The sequence below is a fragment of the Natrix helvetica genome (genome assembly GCF_964273705.1).
Source record: "Natrix helvetica genome assembly, chromosome: 9".
NCBI lineage: Eukaryota > Metazoa > Chordata > Lepidosauria > Squamata > Natricidae > Natrix > Natrix helvetica.
The window spans coordinates 17,400,441-17,410,135 of NC_138560.1; positions in this window are offsets into that span (position 1 = coordinate 17,400,441).

A 9,695-nucleotide genomic window follows, 5' to 3' on the forward strand; every position below is an offset into this window, starting at 1 on the left:
CCCCCTCCCCGGGCTCCATTTTTGCAGGCAGAGGGCTATCAAAACAAACTAAAAACAAAACCAAAGGAGTAATCTTTCCCCTTTTGCATTTGAGCGTGCAAGAAGGGACAGGAAAGGAGAAAGGGAAAGAGGAAAGACCAAGAAAAAGATGGGAAGAGAGCAAGGGAGGAAAAATAAGGAAAGAGGGAAACGAGGAAGAAAGAGAAGGAAGAGGGAAGGAAAAGGAAAAGGAAGGAAGGAAGGAAGGAAGGAAGGAAGGAAGGAAGGAAGGAAGGAAAGGAAAGGAAAGGAAGGAAGGAAGGAAGGAGTTTGAGAGTGAGGGAGGATCTCAGGGAAGTTCTGCCTTAGCACTTGGCCACCACAGGTGCCCCCGACAAGAGTCCCATCATGCCCACCATGGCCATACCACCCACCCATCTTGGCCCCCCAAGGTCAAACACAAGCCTTATGCAGCCTTCAATGAAATTGAATTTGACACCCCTGAGTGTCCTCTTCAGGATCTGGCCTTCTAAAGAGCAGTCAGGGTTGATCTCCTCTAGGACTGACTGGTTGGATCGCCTTGCAGTCCAAGGGACTCGCGGGAGTCTTCTCCTCGTTTTGAGATACCCGGGCATTTTACCCAGGGCCTCTAAAGACGAGACATTTCGTTATTCTTCTTAATTCACAGAAATAAGAAATTATTTAAGGTTAACTTATTATTATTTTTTATAGTTTGCCGAAACACCATGGGATCGGGGGGGGGGGGGTTATTTTATTTTTCCATCAGGGCAAGCCATTATTTTCCAGTGAGTAAGCAGGTAGGGTTGGTGCAGCAGAGAAATTCCTCCTCACCCACCGTTCTCAGATGCTGAGATGCTATTGGGCCCTGCTAAAGTGACTGACACACCTTGGTTGATTCAGTTGCTCACTGGATCTGGTAAACAGGCCTAAAGAATAAAAAAAACATCCAGTCTTAATGAAGACCAGAAGAAACAATATTCCAGCAGAATTGGGGTGTGGGAGGAGAAATTTATTTTCTCAGATTCCAAAGAAACCTTCCCTGGTTTGTCCTGAATAAATCTGGGGAACAAAAGTAAACTGCAAAGACATACAGGTAGTTCTCAAACTTATAAAGTTTTTATATGTGCTAGTTGTGCCTAACTCTAGAGGGCAGTGCTCATCTCCATTTCAAAGCTGAAGAGCCAGCGCTGTCCGAAGACGTCTCTGTGGTCATGTGGCCGGCATGACTAAACACCGAAGGAGCACGGAATGCTGTTACCTTCCCACCAAAGGTCGTCCCTGTTTTTCTACTTGCATTTTTACATGAACTGCTAGGTCGGCAGAAGCTGGGACAAGTAACGGGAGCTCACACCGTTACACGGTGCTAGGGATTCGAACTGCCATCAGCTGACCTTTCTGACCGACAAGCTCAGTGTCTTAGCCACTGAAAGGGATATTTGCATGGAGGTAAAACAAGTCAGGTTTTACCTCGCCCAACAGTATCTTCAGGGACAAAGGTCAAGATGGCAGCCACAGTCCCACAATGGGTGTCCCACTTCTTTAGGCAGGGGTTGCATAGAAACAAGGGCTGGGCCAGGGCTCCAGTTGGACGCTGGTAGGTGTCATTTTTTTGACTCTCCTCCCTGCAGACACCTCTGTGCTGGACACCACAATCAACCCAAGGGACAGAAGTTGCCTTCGGAAGTTGTGGGAGCTTCAAGAAGAGAATGGACTGCCGTCTGCCCGAAATGGTGTAGGCAGGGTCTCCTGCTTGGACGGGGGGGGGGGGATTGGAGTAGATGGCCTACAACTCTGTTAATCTGTTAAAAAATAGTCCCAGATTCTCACAACCAGCCAAGCCTAACGTTAATTTTATCTACTAGCCTAAGACTCTGCCTCCACCCTCTCTCTCTCTCTCTTTATTTATAGGAGATGATTTATTAAGGAAACATTTTAAAAGGCCAGTGCATGGGCGTCTGCAGCAGATTCCTGCTTTTGTCAAAATGACAAATACGATGCGCTGCCCCGCAAACACTTGCAAGCCAAAAGGGGTGGGGCTAGTGACGCAATGACACAAATGCTGCTGGCGTCATTCGGCCTCCTCTTATGGATGCTCCAGGGGCTAACTCATAGGATTTGGCCTCTTTAAACTGGGCCAAATAAACAGCTACAAAAATCTTCCTCAACTTGGAGCGGGAAGAGTCCAACATATCTTTATCTGGTGGCGGAAGCAAAAACATTGTTGATTTTGTTGATATTTCAGTCTAATCTATTTCATTCCAAACACTGCAGACTATGATTACTCCAGGAGACCTAAATTTAGTTTAAGCAATTGCTATAGAAAAGTGCTTACTGACTGATAGTAATAGCACTTAGACTTATATACCACTCAGAGGTGGCATTCAGCAGGTTCTGACCAGTTCTGGAGAACCGGTAGTAGAAATTTTAAGTAGTTCAGAGAACCAGTAAATACCACCTCTGGCTGGCCCCACCCCCATCTATTCTCTGCCTCCCGAGTCCCAGCTGATCAGGAGGAAATGGGGATTTTGCAGTAACCTTCCCCTGCCACGCCCACCAAGCACGCCCACCACGCCACGCCCACAGAACTGGTAGTAAAAAAAAAATGAATCCCACCACTAATACCGCTTCACAGTGCTTTACAGCTGTCCTAAGAAAATTCCAATAGGAAACAAAGGCAACAACACAAGCAATAATTCTTAGTTTAAGATCAGAGGTTTATTGTTTCTAATAATTTGGAACATTAGAAATGAATATATATAAAAGATATAATAGCAGTAGTACACTGTATTAACATATTAATGCAGTGGGCCAATGAGAAACAGCAAGTCCTACAAGGACTGCTATAAATCAAAGAACCCCAAGCTGATCTTGAACCACGTCCTTTATACTCTTCTTCTAACCACATGCACGCTTCACAACTAACTGTCACTTTCTGTGAACACCTGTGTACATTACTTTCAATTCCTCATTTCCAACCGTTTCATTCTTCCTGTTTTAAATGAATCCATACAAGTGCATATTTTGCAAAAAAAAAAAAAACACATTTCACAGTTCAGCAGGATTACAAATATTTCTGATGAATTTTGAAATCATCTTAGCTGAAAACTTCATCTCTCTTTCTTCTGGGACCTTCTATTATCCATAGGACTTATTGAATCTAATAGATCAATAGGCTATATTTCTTGATTCTCACACAGCCCCTCTCTAAGCAGTTTACAGAGTCCGTCTGTAAACCAGGGGTGTCCAAACTTGGCAACTTTAAGACTTGTGGACTTCAACTCCCAGAATTCCCCAGCCAGCTGGCTGGGGAATTCTGGGAGTTGAAGTCCACAAGTCTTAAAGTTGCCAAGTTTGGACACCCCTGCTGTAAACCATCTGGATTCTCGTTTTACTGATCTTGGAAGGGTGGAAGATTAGTCAATCTTGAGCCAATGAGATAGCTTTCAGGGGTCTCCAAACTTGGCAACTTTAAAACTTCTGGACTTCAATTCCCAGAATTCCTCAGCCAGCTTATTCCTAGATAATTTACTCTCTCCCCCCCCACCCACCCACCCCACTGCCAGAAGAAAAATTAAATCTCAGCAACATATCCGGTTGGCCAGTCACAGTCTCTCAGTGCAACTCACCCTATAGTGGTGTTGTCGTTGTGGGAAAATAGGAGGAGGAAGGAGCATTAAGTACATCCACTGCCTTCAGTCATTTATAAAAATAATAAAGATGGGATTTTTTTAAAAAAATCTTAAAAAACAAACAAATAAAGACATAATATGACAAGTGATTACATAAGGAAAATTGACTGTTCTGATGCTTGGCATTCTTCCCCTTATTAGTTAAAATAACCCTCAAATCCGGAGATTGCTCCATTAGGTTATTCTGACTTTTATTCTTTTGCTTTGGATGATTTCAGAAAATACTAAATGAAATTGTTCTGCAAACTGTATTCAAAGGATAAGAAGCTTCCCTTGCCCATTTCATCTATAATTGCAGGCTTGATCTATTTTCTTTCCTTCCTTCATTTCTTCTTTCTTTCTTTCCTCATTTCTTCCTTCCTTCCTTCCCCATTCCCTCCCTCCCTTCCTTTTTCTTTCTTTCTTTCCTCCCTCCTTCCTTTTTTCTTTTTCTTTCCTTCCTTCTTTCTTTCTTTCTTTCTTTCTTTCCTTCCTTCCTTCCTTCCTTTCCTCCCCTGGCCCTGGACTCTTCCCTCTCAGGAGGCTTCACCTGGCTTTCCTTTCCAAGGGCAATTAGGGGTTAAAAAGCCCCTTCAAAGGACCAGCTGGAAAGAATGTCAGCCTGGGATCTCCAAGATGGGGAGCTAATCCCAGGCGCTTTCCATAAGGGAAAAAGGCCTCCTGGCTGTCTGGAGACGGGGGCGTGGGGGTTTCTCCCAAAGCCCTCCTGTCTCTCACCTGGCTGCAGAGACATACCTGGGGGTGGGGGGGAGGGGGAGGGGGAGGACCGTTGCTAGCATAAGCCTTAGGGCTGTTTTGACAGAGATTCTTTGGCTAAATGTTCATGGCCAACAGGGACGGTGAATGTTGCACTGCTTGTGAAAAGCAGATGGTGCGATAAGGAACTCAAACCGAGAGTGAGGGAAATGAGAGGTGACCCTTTGAAGGAAAGGGATGGAAAGAAAAAGAAAGGAAAGGAGGAAAGGAAAGGAGGAAAGGAAGGGAAAGGAAAGTGAAGGGAAAGGAAAGTGAAGGAAAGGAAAGGTGGAGAGGAAAGGAGGAAGGGAGGAAAGAAGGAAAGGAAAGAAGGAAAGGAAGAGAGAGGAAAGGAGGAAGGGAAAGGAGGGAAGGGAAGGAGGAAGGGAAGGGGGGAAAGAAGGAAAGGAAAGGAGGAAAGGAAAGGAGGAAAGGATGGGAGAGGAAAGGAGGAAGGGAAAGGAGGAAAGAAGGGAAGGGAAGGAAGGGAAGGGAAAGGAGGAAAGGAAAGGAGGAAGAGAAGGGAGGAAAGAAGGAAAGGAAATTATGGACAGAGTAGAAAAAAATGTGATGGGTCCTTGGTGCTCTCTGAGCTTGGTTGTTTTCTTGCAGACATTACATTACCCAAACTAGGTAACATCATCAGTGCTAGTGGCTAGTTTGGGTAATGAAATATTTGCAAGAAAACAACCAAACCCAGGAAGCACCAAATACCCTCGTTTCAACCCTGAGCTACAAAACAAAACAAAACAAAACAAAACAAAACAAAGAACCCCAACCTTACAGGCTCCTTCGGTAAAACGCTAAAATATTTTCCAGAGTGGCTGAGACCCTGCCACAGAAAGTCAAACAAGTCAAAAGGGTGGCCAGCATTGGAACAGCAACGAAAAGCTACTTTTCTAGCATTTGTGTGTCCAGTAATAACGATAAGGTTAATATCAACAGTGAAAATGTGGTAACTCCGCTTGCACAGGAGAGTGTGGGGAGAAACGTCCTCCTGGGTTCAGTTCCAAGAGGGGGCAAAGACACTGGAAACATGGAAGCCTTTTGGAAAGATGGTTTTAACGGTGGGCCATGGCTTGAGGTCCTGGGCAATCAGGCACATGGGTGAGGGAGAGATGTACACCTCTCTTGGGCTTTGAACTTGCTTCCTGTTCCTGTGGCAAGAAATGCATCCCGATTGGTTGTCAGACTCCCATGGGGCCATGAAGTAGGCCTTTGTAGGCTGTCTTGAGTCCCAGGCTTGGTTGAACCTTGCTGGGTGATGCAATCTCCCCAGGTGTCACGTGATGAGTTCTGTTGCTAGATGGCTTGAGGGCTAATCCTATTATGTCCTGAGGGTGAAGGAGGTTTTTTTGTCTTGTAGCAGTGGGGGGTTCCGGATCCCGTTCCAACCGGTATGCGATGCGCGCATGCGTTGTAGCTGCAAATGATGCTTCCACAAGCCTCCGCGATGCTCCAGCTGCTCGTTGGAGCGTTGTGCAGGCGCTGTACGCGCCATGCGCTTGCGTGGAAGCACCAAAAGCTTTAAAATACGGTAAGGAGGGCAGGTGGGCCCTACGGAGCACCATACCGGAACGATATCCAGTGCTCCGGTCAGGCTCTGGTACCCCCGTACCGAGGGATACCACCTGCAACCCACCACTGTCTTGTTGATAACCAAAATATCTGCTGGGGGAAGGAGCTGGGGCTGATTTTCTGTCTTAGGATTTCTATTTCTCTTTTAGGGGAAACATTCTGCCTTTTTAATATTTCCGAAAAGAGGAATTCCAGGTCATTTACTTTTCAGAAATGAATGGGATTTTGAAGGCAAACACTGCCACCCAGAGGCAGTTTCCCTTCATGGCATCACTAATTATTGGCACAGCAAAGTACGGAAGAGGTTTTCTCTCAAGCTCTCCCATAGAGTCATAAGCTTTGCTCATGGAAAAAGTCTTCCCAAAAAGAAATATATTTATTTATTGTTATTTATTTATTTGTTAAAGGCCACCTATCTTACCATAGGACTATTCTAGGCAGACTACCGTGTTTCCCCCCAAAATAAGACAGGGTCATATTTTCTTTTGGCCCCTGAAATAAGCCCTTGGCCTTATTTTGGGGGAGGTCTTATTATTTTGGGGGTGCAGGAGGTGGCGAGCGTGGTCACCTCATGGCTGCTGCTGTGTTGCAATGTTTTCGGGGAGGGCTTATTTTGGGCATGCGCTCAAAAGTCCGATTGGGCTTAGTATCCGGGGAGGTTTTATTTTCAGGGAAACAGGGTACTATAATGCAATAATTTATAATTATGGTAATTATAAAATACAATAATGTACGTATGAGACACTCATTTATATCTTACCTTTCATTTAAGAGTTCAATGACTCTTTTCTACTGTTCCCACTTTTCTACTGTTCTTAACGACAAGAACAATTTTTGAAGCCCACCCCTGGGTCTGCTTAAACCACTTTCCCCCCAATGCATTGCTCTCTAGATAAACTGAGATTAAATCTCTGGGAACATTTGAAGTGAGTCAATGAAAAAATATGGTTCTAGATATTTTCCATGGCTTATTACGCCTCCTTTAAAAGCAAACAGAAATAAAATAGAAAATTCTGGCTAGCACAAAATATATTGTCTCCATGACTGACCCCTCTCCTGCTTTAGTTGCCTCTGCTTCAAGTCATTGTGGTCTCTGGCTGCCGCTCCAAAGTCATGAGTGACAGATCCTATAGATGTGATCCTAAGAAGAAAGCAATCTCTTGGAGAAGCACTGCAGAAAACATCCCTGTTGCAAAAGATATTTGCCCCAAGGGTGAAATCCTCCTGGTTCAACCTGGTTCAGCCGAACTGGCAGGGATGATTAGCATCAGTTCTCCGAACTAGTGGCAAAAATCCCTGGTGGCCCCGCCCACATCCTCCCAGTTGCCGTGTCGCCACTCACCTCTTCCGGCTGCTCGACCCGCCAACCCAATCTGAACGTTTCTCCCTCCGTTCACAGCAGAGCTGCTGCAGCCTGTCCTTTAAGGTAGTCCCAGGGAGGGAGGGAGCTGGGGGGGACCATAAAGGAAGCAGCAATTCTGCTGTGAATGGAGGGAGAAATGTTCGGATTGGGTTGGCGGGTCGAGCAGCCAGAAGAGGTGAACGGCGACATGACAACCAGGTCCATTCACAGCAGAGGTTCTTCTCCCTTTATGGTCCCTTCCTGACCCCCTCTCTCCCTGGGTCTACCTTAAAGGGACAGGCTGCAACAGCTCTGTTGTGAATGGAGGGGGAAATGTTTGTATTGTCTCTGCCACAGAATTCAACATTAAATGCAATCCAAACTTTTCTCCCTCCATTCACAGCAGAGCTGTTACAGCCTGTCCCTTTAAGGTAGACCCAGGGAGGGAGGGGGTCAGGGAGGGACCATAAAGGGAGGAGGACCTCTGCTGTGAATGGACTCATACACACATTTTTTCCTACCGGGTTCTGTGGGTGTGGCTTGGTGGTGGTGGGGACATGTGACTGAGTGGGCATGCCCATGAGTGACATTGAGCTGGCCACGCCCACTCAGTCACAAGACACCACCACCAAGCCACGCCCACAGAACCGGCAGTAAAAATAATTGAATTTCACCACTGATTTGCCCCGTAGTTAGGTGTATATGAGGAAAGGCCCTTGGCCTGGTCTCAGAAACAGAATCAGAAACCTAAAAGATGAGAAATAAAAGAACGATGCAGCCAGCCCCTATTTTTATAGTTTCTCTGCCTTCCTCCTTCCCTCGTCTCTTTCCTTGTCGCTGTTTTCTTTTCGATCAGGAGCCTGGGGGCGAGATTAACTCAGGTGCTCTAAAAGCTTTTTTGGCTGCTGAGCAGAGGGGAAATGTCACCGGCCCATAAAGGAGGAGCCTTCTTTCTTGCACGCTCATCTGCACATGTGGGGAAGAGTGATAGAGTCCACTGTGTGTCTGCAAGCCATCTTTTATTCTGGGTTGGTTGGCTGAACCCACAGTCAATTGGGACTTGGCGTCATCCCAAGTTGCAAGCCAGAGAGTTGATACAGTAGATAACTGGTTGCTGCTTACCAATTTCTTGCTCATTTAACACAGACCCTCAAGGATGGCAGGGGTTGTAGGAAAGCCAATTTGATGTAATGGTTAAGGTGCCGTGAATTCTAGTCTCAATTTTGGTGTGAAAGACAGTTGAGTAACTTTGGGCCAATCTCCAAGAGACTACGAGTTCTAGTCCCACTTTAGGCATGAAAGCCAACTGGATGACTTTGGGCCAATCACCAGGAGACTGTGGGTCAATCCTAAAAGAAATCAGCCTTGACTCTTCTTTGGAAGGACAGATACTGAAGCTGAAGTTCAAATATGTTTACAGGAAGGCAGATCCTGATTAAATTCTGGGGGGAAATATTCTAGCAGTCTGATGGCGACATCAAATTGCTGTGATTGTGATTATGAATCGCACAGTCAGCCAGATGTTCAAACTGGGTTTGGCATTTTTGTCTACCTATCAAGTCCTTACCAAGGACCTGGGATAGGCAGATCTGGATGTTTGTGGGATGTGACAGATATTGTTGCAGGATGGAAGCTGTTCCAAGTAAAGCTGCCTTCTGCAATTGACTAATGGAAAATTTGTCAATGCCAATGGTGTTCAAGTGCCAGTTGTTTGGGGATTGCACCAAGGTGCCTTTTACTAATTGGTATGACCCTTGCTTGCCTTTGTCATAGTTGTTCTATTTCTATTTGCAGGTGTTTGTATTTTGTTATCGTCTCCAAATCACCATCATCAATTACATTGTTTAAAGTTCCAAGTTTATTCCTCTTGATTTTTGGAGTGACTTTAATAGGTTCAATACTTAAATGACCTGATTCATGTTATACTTTTTACAGTCCCAAAGAAGCTGGTGCATATCCTTACTTTGTTTCACATGTAAAATGTAGTACAACATTTCCAGAAATGCTCAGTATAGCCTTTATTTCCCCTGAAATATTAAAATGAAGTACTTTACACATTCCCAAATTTAGGCAACTCACCCCCTAGCTGTGTCCCTTGTAAGAAAGAGTTGTTTAGAAAATAATCACTTAAATAAAGAAACTAAGCTATTTGATTATATTATAGCTGTTAACATCTATTTGGTGGATGGACAGATGAATGGATAGATAGATAGATAGATAGATAGATGGATGGATGGATGGATGGATGGATGGATGGATGGATGGATGGATGGATGGATAGATAGATGGATAGATGGATAGATGGATAGATGGATAGATGGATAGACGGATAGACGGATAGACGGATAGAC